This window comes from Cannabis sativa, chromosome 1 (genome assembly GCF_029168945.1).
Source record: "Cannabis sativa cultivar Pink pepper isolate KNU-18-1 chromosome 1, ASM2916894v1, whole genome shotgun sequence".
Taxonomy (NCBI): Eukaryota; Viridiplantae; Streptophyta; class Magnoliopsida; order Rosales; family Cannabaceae; genus Cannabis; species Cannabis sativa.
The window spans coordinates 25,994,247-26,004,710 of record NC_083601.1 but is presented as its reverse complement, the minus strand read 5'-3'; the positions used below and the strand labels follow the sequence as shown (position 1 = coordinate 26,004,710).

At 34.3% G+C, this 10,464-nt stretch overlaps 1 non-coding gene across 1 annotated transcript; it reads right to left on the bottom strand.

The window, feature by feature from the left end:
* Nucleotides 1–8,563: 8,563 nt before the first annotated feature.
* On the bottom strand, nt 8,564–8,670 carry LOC115711773 (small nucleolar RNA R71). Its single transcript, XR_004010649.2, has one exon. It is a non-coding gene; the product is annotated as a small nucleolar RNA R71 (small nucleolar RNA).
* Nucleotides 8,671–10,464: the final 1,794 nt, after the last annotated feature.

Genomic DNA, 10,464 nt, shown 5'->3' with positions numbered 1-10,464 from the left:
TCAATTCCAAAATGATCTAAATGAAAAAATTAAGAGATCTATATTGATTTCAAGCATTGAAAACACGCAAAATGTATACTTTAATTTCAAAAGGTATTCTCGGGTCCGAATAGATTTTTCTAGTAAAATTTTCAGATTTTAAGGTATTAAAATTATTTTGATGCACAAAATCGATCTATAATATCTTATGAATATAGTAATGCATATAGAATTCAAAATAAATACCAAAAATGAAAACGGAAAAAATACGGACCGAAACATAAAACTTTCATGTATATATATACTCGTATACAATATATACTGCATAAAATCATCATTAATGTATGGAAGAGAGTATTACATACAATTTCATGCAATAAAAGTATATATAAAAAATATATATACGTATATATATACAACAATACTTACGTATATATATAATATATATAAACAAAATTAAAATATGAATATATATATGTATATACGTAGATTGAATTAAAATGTATATATATGATCGGAATTATATGAATATGAATATATATATATAAAATATATATAAATTAAGAACCGATCATATGCGTATATATATTTATATATGAAGATGTATATGAATATAAATATATATATGTATATATATATATGAAGATGAATATGAATATGAATATATATATATAAAAAAGAATTGAGTATTAATGTATATATATAATTGAGATTACATAATATGAAAGTATATATATAAAATATATATAATTTATATTATAAATGAAGAACCCTTAAAAGTATATAAATATATATATATATAATTCAAAATAAATCAAGGCAGAGATATATAATTCGCTCTGATACCAACTGTTAGACATTTATATATATAAACTGAAATGTATATGTTTAAGTATAAAGTGCGAAATTAATCAAACATATATACACTATGAATAAGGATCGAAATACCTCCAGCCATTGAATCTTGAGCTTCAAACCCACATAAGCTTTGATCTGCAAAGGAAATTGACTACCATGGGTAATCGGGCTTCCTCGCTCTCTCAACTCTCTTTAGATGGAATTTGCTGTTATGAACAGAATGAGTGAGGAGCTCGGGGACCGAGACCTTATATTTATAGGTGAGATACTCCATCAGTATCTCTGCCACATTAATTGTCAAAATATTTTGACAATTAATTCAGGAAATCAAATCAGGTAATGAATATAGAAATCTGACCATATATATAATATTACGTAATTGATTCTGTCCAGATTCAATGAATATAAAATATTCATTTATCAAAATCAATAATATTATTTTATTTCCTTAATTAGAAATATTCTAATAGACACCCCCAAGCCCAACTTGAGGAGGGTGACCCCCGAGACCCCTTGTACGTTATCAGTAGTCATAGTGTTATGTGGATGTCCTCATTTACCTTTGAGAATGTCATTATGTCTATGGTGGGGGTAGTGTCATCTACCCCTAAGACTAACTTAGCCTACTGTAGGTGTGTACGTGGTGATTGTTCATCCTGATTATTGTTGTGGACATTGTCCCACATAGAATAAATGATAGAGAATTGAGTCATATATAAGAACATGGGCTACTCCACTCATTGCCAATTGGTTTTAAGATGAAACCCCATTCACCTTATTCACAAATTCTAACATGGTATCAGAGCCATATCCCTTGCAGGAAAGTGATCCTATCTGATCCGCAGCTATACCGATAGTGACCATGTCCACTCTGATACGGTTTAAGATTGATGAGCAAAAAATAGCAATCATCTTGAGGGAGAATGTTGTGGACATTAGAATAAATGGTAGAGAATTGAGCTATATATAAGAACATGGGCTACTCCACTCATTGTCAATTGGTTTTGGGATGGAACCTCATTCACTTTATTCACAAATTCTAACAATTATGAAGGTGTTAGTCCAACATTTTTTTTTCTTGGAGACGCCCACCTTACTCAAGCTAGGGGTAAGGGTGACCATCTGACTTCCATTCTAACAGTCATGACCACCCTTTATGATTAACGGTCATCCCAACAGTCATGACTTAACATATTCTTCATTAATTTTATCTCGAAATTTGCGTGCCACGTGTTGCTATTCTTGACACGTCATCGTCGTTAGAATTTGGGTAAACATTTGCCTCCTAGTTTCTAGCGGTAGGAACTTTCTTGTGTAGTCCATGTCTTACTTTAGTTGTTGACGACTCAGTGGTACGGTGCGTAGAATGTCATGTTTATACTAGAATTACATTTTAAATCTAAAAAATAATTCTCCCACTTTTCATATTTTTACAACATATTCCAATAATAATTTTTCTTTTATTTACAAGTAAAATTAAATTACAAGAAAAATAAATTATTTACAAAAGAAATAATTTAAATATTTACAAACATAAAATAAATAAATTACTTATAACATTATAATTTCCTTGCTTAAAATTTGATGAAGTTTGCTGAGAAAAGAAAAGAAGTAATAGTTGAGTCTCTTTGTTGATAATAGTTGAGTCTCTTTATATAAATTATTGAACTGGATTACATATAAAAAGAGCAAAATTATATCATAAAAAATTACTTACATATAAATATATGTGTATTAGTATATCTACAAATAAAAGGATAATGAGTAACTTATACCTTAAAATTGCAAGATAATTAAAGAGAGAAATTTGAAAAACTTATGAGAATTGATGAGATACTTCTCAGTATTTCAATTGTAGATTCTAATAATTGTGTTGTTTAAGTTTAAATATGTACAGTTGGTTTTTCTGTGGATGTGTCGATTCATAGAAAGGATAAAAACAGATAGAAATACGTCTGACTTAATTACAATTAAAGTATGTATGTGTAAATATTTTGTAATACAATTCTAAAAATACAACCCAAACACCAAATTGGGAACATATCGATAGCATTTTATAATTTATTTTAATAAATAAATAAAGAGAATTAAGCAACCACAAATATTTTTACCGATTGTTTCACTATTTTTGAAATTGGAAGATTGACTCTTACTGATTATGTGTGTGTATTTTTTTGATTGTGCTTTAAATGATAATTAAATCTCTAAAGAGCCTGTTCAAAGCTAATGAATGCAATTGTGTTGAGTTTTTTTTTTATAAAAAAGTGAATGGATACAACAGGTTGTAATATAGGAGATTGTAATTAGCATTTTTTGAGAAAAAAAATATTTCGGCATGTGATTAGGTTGACTAAGAGATTGTAATTAAAATTTCTCAAGAATACAATTGTTCAAAACTAATTTATTCTGTTAAAGTTAATAATTTTTGTAAGAATATTTTGTTAAAAATTAACACAACAAAAGTTAAATGAATATTAAAAAAAAATTATATAGACATTTGTATATATATATATATAGAATAATTTTACTATGGGGTATTTAATAAAGACCCCATTCATAAAGCATGTAATACTTATGGGCTCGTTTGGTATGCAGGATTGGACTGAATTAGACAAACTAATTTATCCAATCCAGTATTTCGGCATGTTGGAAGTTTGGATAACTAATACCTTCAAACATTTTTTTTTTTTTTTGTTATGAATGACCCTCTCCAAACATTATTTCCAAAAAGGAAAAAAAAAGTCTCTGTAAATATTAATTATTAAATGCTATACAGACCTAGGTCAATACACTCCACCAATTAAAATGTGTACTTGTCATTTAGTTCACTTGATAATGTGAGCCCCAACATATTTTAATGCCTCACTAATGAGGACCTTTTTTTAATAGGTAAGATACATATCATAGGGACACCATAGTAAAAATTTTAAATAGTTTATATAGGGAAATTTGATTTTCTATACTTAGAAAATCAAAAAAAAATTTCCCTAAACCAAAAATTTAAAACCTAAAAAAACTATTCCTTTTTTTTCAAAACCCCAAAAATACCCCCCTCACAATATTCTCTCTCTCTGCATCATCTCTCTCTCCCTCTATCTCACCCCAACCGCCCACCCTCACCCGAACCACCCTCACCCACCCACGTCAACCCCAACGCCGATCACCACCCTCACCCCCGTCGACCACGACCCCAACCCCTCCGACCCCAACCCCAACCCAAAAGAGCAACCCCAGTCTCTGAAACTTTTTTTTTTTTCCTGCGATTTGAGAGAGGGAAGAAGACAGAGGTCCGATGGTCGGACCTTGGGGGTCCGATGGGTCCGACCATCGGACCCATCGGACCCCCAAGGTCCGACCCTCTTTTTAATTTTTTTTTTTTCGCGATTTTGGAGAGAGAGGAAGAAAGAGGTCGATGGTCGGACCTTCGGGTCCGATGGGTCCGACCATCGGACCCGAAGGTCCGACCGGCTTTTATTTTATTTTATTTTTTTTTTTTTTCCGCGATTTGAGAGAGAGGGGAAGAGAGAGGTCCGATGGTCGGACCTTGGGGTCCGATGGGTCCGATTGGTCGGACCCCATCGGACCCCATGGTCCGACCATCGGACCTGGGGTGTGGGATTGTTGGGACCGGCTAGATAGAGAGAGAAAGAGAGATAGTTTTAGTTTGGGGGTATTTTTGGGGTTTTGAAAAAAAAAAAGTATAGTTTTTTTAGGGTTTAAATTATTGGTTTAGAAATCAAATTTTTTGATTTTCTAACTATAGAAAATCAAATTTTCCTTTATATATGAGATTGTATATTTTGAGTACGTAAACATTATTTATACATAAATGTTATTAATCCTTAAAGATTCTATATTTATAAAACGGGTTTATAATGAACGAGTTAACTAAAACTGTGTTTCATTGGTCCTATATATATTTACATTATAACAATCATGGCGTACGTACGTTCAGTGTAAGGACATATTCTTTAATGCTTTATTGTGTGCTTACAATACAAACCAAACCCAAAACAAAAATAATGACAACTGAGATTAGCAAAACTCCATCAAATACGCAATCTCTGCTGCAATTGGCTACATATAATTAATATATAAGTAATTTCAACACCTACATTCTGACAATTACTACTGATATAAGTAAATTAAGACGCTTTAAATTTTGGTGAAAAGGAAGGGGCATTGTACTTGATTAATGAGAAATTATACAATTTAAAGAGCATTGCTATTAGGCAATAGTGTTATTTAGCACCTTCTCGACACGTCGCGTTGCGATTGGTTAGCGATATTCTCTAAAAGCTATTATATTAAATTATATAGGACCCGACACTTACTTAGACTAATATAGGAGAGTGCTAGACACCACTGGTACCTTTTAGCATTTATCATTTAAATTAACTAATACTGCTACTACTTTTTCAATTTTTTAAATCAATTATAATGGTGGTTTAAAGAGGCCTTGCTTACCACAGTTTGACTATTTAATTGTTTTAAATAGGTTAAGTTCCAATTTAGGTTAAGTTCCCTATTTCGCATTAAATAATTGTTTTAAATAATCATTACTATATCCCTCAAAAAAAAAATTATTACTATAGTCTAAATCAAGACCCATTTTAGGAGTCTAAACTGTTAGCTGGTCACTGTGACAGCTTTAGAATTAGACTATCTTTTGATAATGCTTTTGAAGTCTCTCGGTGTGGTCTTAGTGGTGGACTTTTGTTATTTTGGACTAATGATGTTAATGTAAATATTTTAAATTACTCTTCCAGCCACATTGACTGTACTATCACCTTTGAGGATAATATAACTACTCACCTTTCCTGTTTTTATGGTTCTCCTTATGCTCGTGATAAAATTCATACATGGACTCTCATAGATAGGCTTTTTGATAATGCTCCTCAACTTCCTTGGTTAGTTTTAGGCGATTTTAATGACTACCTTTCTGCTAATGACAGAAGTAGTACCTCTGCTATTCCTTATTATGCTATGGTTAATTTTCAAGCTTTTGTCAATAAACACTCTTTAGTTCCTATTCACTTTGTTGGTAATAAATTCACCTGGAAACATGGTTCAACTTATGAACGGTTGGATTGGGGGATAGCTAATGATAAATGGTTTCACCACTATCCTCAGTGTAATGACCGCTCTAGTAATGTGGATTAGAAAAGGCAATTAGCACTAATTTTTATTATTTTATTATTATCTGTGAATTAATTTATTTGTGGACCCCAATATTTAGAAATAAATATTAGAGTTATAATTTCTCAATTCCGGAGATTTTATTAAACTCTAGGGGTATTATCTAGTTTATATGTGTAATATGTTATTTTTGTAATTTTTGCTCGGCGACAACGGAAAATGCGATGGATGGCTAGATTGATCACATGAATAAGTTTAGAACCTTATTTCATAGTGGGGAATATTTTAGAGAAAATAAAATTATCGGGGTTGAGCGGGGTTATGGAATTTGACCATTTTACCCCTAGTTTTGAGAAATACCTATGTTATAACTGATAACTCTATGGTATAGAGTTAATTTTTATGCTTTTAAACTAAAGTATGGTGAGGAGAGTAATGAAAATGTGTTTATTTTGCTTAACTTTAATTAGTTTTAGTGTTATTTTCTATTTAGTAATCTAACCTTTAAGTTTTGTAAATATTGATATTGTTGGGTGTGTTTTTCCAATTAACTATGCTTATTTTGTTGAAAAAGGAGGAACTAAATTGACAGGTAAAAGAGAAAGAAGCAAGGAAGAAAATGAGTACAAGCTGGAACTGGGTTGATTGCTGAAGCGATGCTAAAGCAATGCTGAAGTGAATTCAGCATCCTGGAAGTGACGTGGAAACACGAATTTCACTTATCCACCTCAGCAATTTCGGTCCAATCATTCAAATTGCATCAGCTAGCTGACATGGAAGAAAGGAGTCTCACCCTAGTGGGCCAAAGTGGAAAAGTTTGGGCTTCTATTTTGGGTGAGGAGGTTGGTACCCTAAAAACCCAACATCAAAAAGAAAAGAAAAGAGGAAGTACAGAAGAGTCATCTTCATCAATTTTTCGTACTTGGAGCAGCTGCAATTTTTCTGGAGAAATTTTAATTCACAGCAGGGAGTACTAAAAAGAAGAAAGAAGAGGGGACCAAGCCTTAGTGTTTGACTTTTCTTTTACCCCTTCTCTTTAGTTTTCTTTCTTTACTCTCTTTTATTGTTGTTTGTACTTAGTATCAAAAACTTCTTGAGATTGTAAATTTGGGCAGCAGCCATGGATGATTTGTTTTTAGCTTGGATTTCATTTTCTTACTTGAATATGAGCTAAACTTTTGAGGCTTGAATGACTATGAACTTCTAAGTTGGGTATGATTAAATTTTAAGCTTACTTTAGCATTTGTTTGCCTTTGTTCATTCAAGTGAGTTTAATTTTAATTGATTGTTGTTTCTTGGCCATGAATAACAATTTGCTAAGCTAGATCTTGTACCGGAAGGGCTAGATCTAGTAGTTCAACTTGAATGGAGCAAGTGAAAACCTAGATTTAGGCTTTTCTTTGTAAGTGGAATAGGAATATTTCATTTACCTTGCATAACTTACCAAATGAAAGTTTGAATGGTGTCCTGCTTGCTGGTTTGATATAGGAATATATTGAGCTCAATGGTAGGATTAAAGTTGTGAGTGTTGGAAAATTCTCACAAGCCTAGAGGAATTTGTTGTTATCTCTGTGCAGAATGCTAGAGTAATGCTGAACCGATGCTGTACTGACTGTAAAAAAAACCTGACTAGAAGGAATTAGTTATTCAATCCATTTTTACCATATTATAACTCTTATCTTGCAACCGATTTTTCTTAGCAGCAGTAGTTTAATTCTAACAAGTTTAATTCATGTCATTTTTAATATTGAATCATTACTCAACCATTTACATATTATTTCTTTTTATTTTAAGTTGTAATTAGTTGATTTTATATCAAACTTTGTTTGCAATCCCTGTGGAGACGATCTTACTTATCACTTTATTACTTGTGTGACTGCGTATACTTGCGTATATAATTTTCACAACAAGTTTTTGGCGCCGTTGCCGGGGATTGAAACTAAAAATTGTGTATTATCAACTATTTTGCAATTTATTTTCTGGTTTAAAGTTTTAATCCTATTTTGGTGCGCTGAATTTTTCTTTTTCAGGTGTAATCTAGTGTATGAACGAGCAAGAAGAAGACCTTGAACTTGCTCCTATTGACCCCGAAATTGAACGCACTTTTAGACAAAGGAGGAAGGAACAAAAGGCTAAAAAACGCTGCAATATGGCCGATGGGTTTGAAATTGGGGGTGCTCATAATGAAGCCAATCCTATTGCTTTGGCCGATGATAGAGCCCGAGCAATAAGAGAGTATGCAGCCCCTATGTTCAATGAGCTAAATCCGGGTATTGTGAGACCCGAAATCCAAGCACCTCACTTTGAGCTCAAGCCCGTGATGTTTCAAATGCTCCAAACGGTTGGTCAATTTGGTGGGTCGCCAACGGAAGATCCTCACCTCCATATTCGCTCATTTTTGGAGGTGAGTGATTCTTTCAAGCTACAAGGAGTAAGTGAAGAGGCTTTAAGATTGAAGTTGTTCCCATTTTCCTTGAGGGATCGGGCTAGAGCATGGCTTAACACTCTTCCTCCCGATTCGGTGACTAATTGGAATGACTTGGCTGAAAAATTCTTGAGAAAGTACTTTCCTCCAACAAGAAATGCAAAGTTTCGAAGCGAGATCATGTCTTTTCAACAATTGGAAGACGAGACTACTAGTGATGCATGGGAAAGATTCAAGGAGTTGTTAAGGAAGTGCCCACACCATGGTATTCCTCATTGTATCCAACTTGAGACTTTTTACAATGGTCTCAATGCGGCTTCTAGGATGGTGTTGGATGCTTCCGCTAATGGAGCCATTCTTTCCAAGTCTTACAATGAAGCTTTTGAGATTTTGGAAAGGATAGCTAGCAACAACTATCAATGGTCAACTAATAGAGCTCCTACAAGCCGAAAAGTAGCGGGTGTTCTTGAAGTAGATGCTTTGACCGCTCTAACCGCTCAAATGGCCTCAATGACCAACATTTTGAAGAATATGAATATGGGAGGAAGTGTACAACCAGCCGCTGCCATTCAAAGGGCAGAAATCTCTTGTGTGTATTGTGGTGATGGGCATACTTTTGAAAATTGCCCTTCAAATCCAGCTTCGGTTTGCTATGTGGGTAATCAAAACTTCAACCGCAACAACAATCCATACTCAAACTCCTACAATCCGGCATGGAAGCATCATCCGAACTTTTCATGGGGAGGTCAAGGGGCAAGTTCAAGTGGAGCACAAGGACAAGGAAAGCAATCATTCCCACCGGGTTTTTCTCAACAACCAAGACCTCAACAACCTCACCAACCTCAAGGCTCTCAAACTAGTTCTTTGGAGAGCTTAATGAGAGATTATATGGCCAAGAATGACGCTGTAATTCAAAGCCAGGCAGCATCTCTTCGGAATCTTGAAGTTCAATTGGGGCAATTGGCCAATGATTTGAAGAATAGACCACAAGGCACCTTGCCTAGTGACACCGAAAATCCAAGAAGAGATGGCAAGGAACATTGCAAAGCGGTAACCTTGAGAAGTGGAAAAATAATTGAGTCAAATGTGGCTGCAACAGGCAGTAAAGAGCCCTCTTCAATCCAAAAAGAGGGGAAATGAAGAAAAAACCAACAACTTCATGAAATTCCCCCGATGAATTACAAAGACATCCGGTCGACGTGCAACAACGGAAAAGTCTTTGCAAAAGCCACCTCTACCATTTCCTCAACGGTTCAAGAAGCAACAAGATGATGGTCAATTCCGGAGATTTCTTGATGTTCTAAAGCAGCTCCACATCAATATACCTTTAGTGGAAGTTTTGGAGCAAATGCCAACTTATGTGAAGTTTTTGAAGGATATTTTGATAAAGAAAAGGAGGCTTGGCGAGTTTGAAACGGTCGCTTTGACGGAGGGATGTAGTGCTATGTTGAAAAGTAAAATTCCACCCAAATTGAAAGATCCGGGCAGCTTTACAATTCCTATTTCTATAGGGGGTCGAGATGTTGGAAGAGCTCTTTGTGACTTGGGAGCTAGTATTAATCTCATGCCTATGTCTATTTTTAGGAAGTTGGGAATTGGAGAAGCAAGGCCAACCACCGTCACTTTGCAATTAGCGGATCGTTCCATGGCTCATCCGGAAGGGAAAATTGAAGATGTGTTGGTACAAGTGGATAAGTTCATTTTTCCGGCCGATTTCATTATTCTTGACTATGAGGAAGATAGGGAAGTTCCAATCATTTTAGGGAGGCCATTTCTTGCCACGGGAAGAACTTTGATAGATGTTGAAAAGGGAGAGCTTACCATGAGAGCTCAAGATGAGCAAGCCACATTCAAGGTCTTTCATCCTATGCGTGCTCCGGATGCAATAGGAGAATGCTTAGCAATTGGAGATATGGATCCTAACATGGTTGAGGAGTCCAAATTCAAAAATAGTAAGAAGGTGAGAAAGAAGATTCCCCTTAAAGAAATTGCTAAGGATCACGAGCCGCAAGAAAGTAAAGACAAAACATCATTTGACCCTAAAAACCCAACAACAAAAAAAG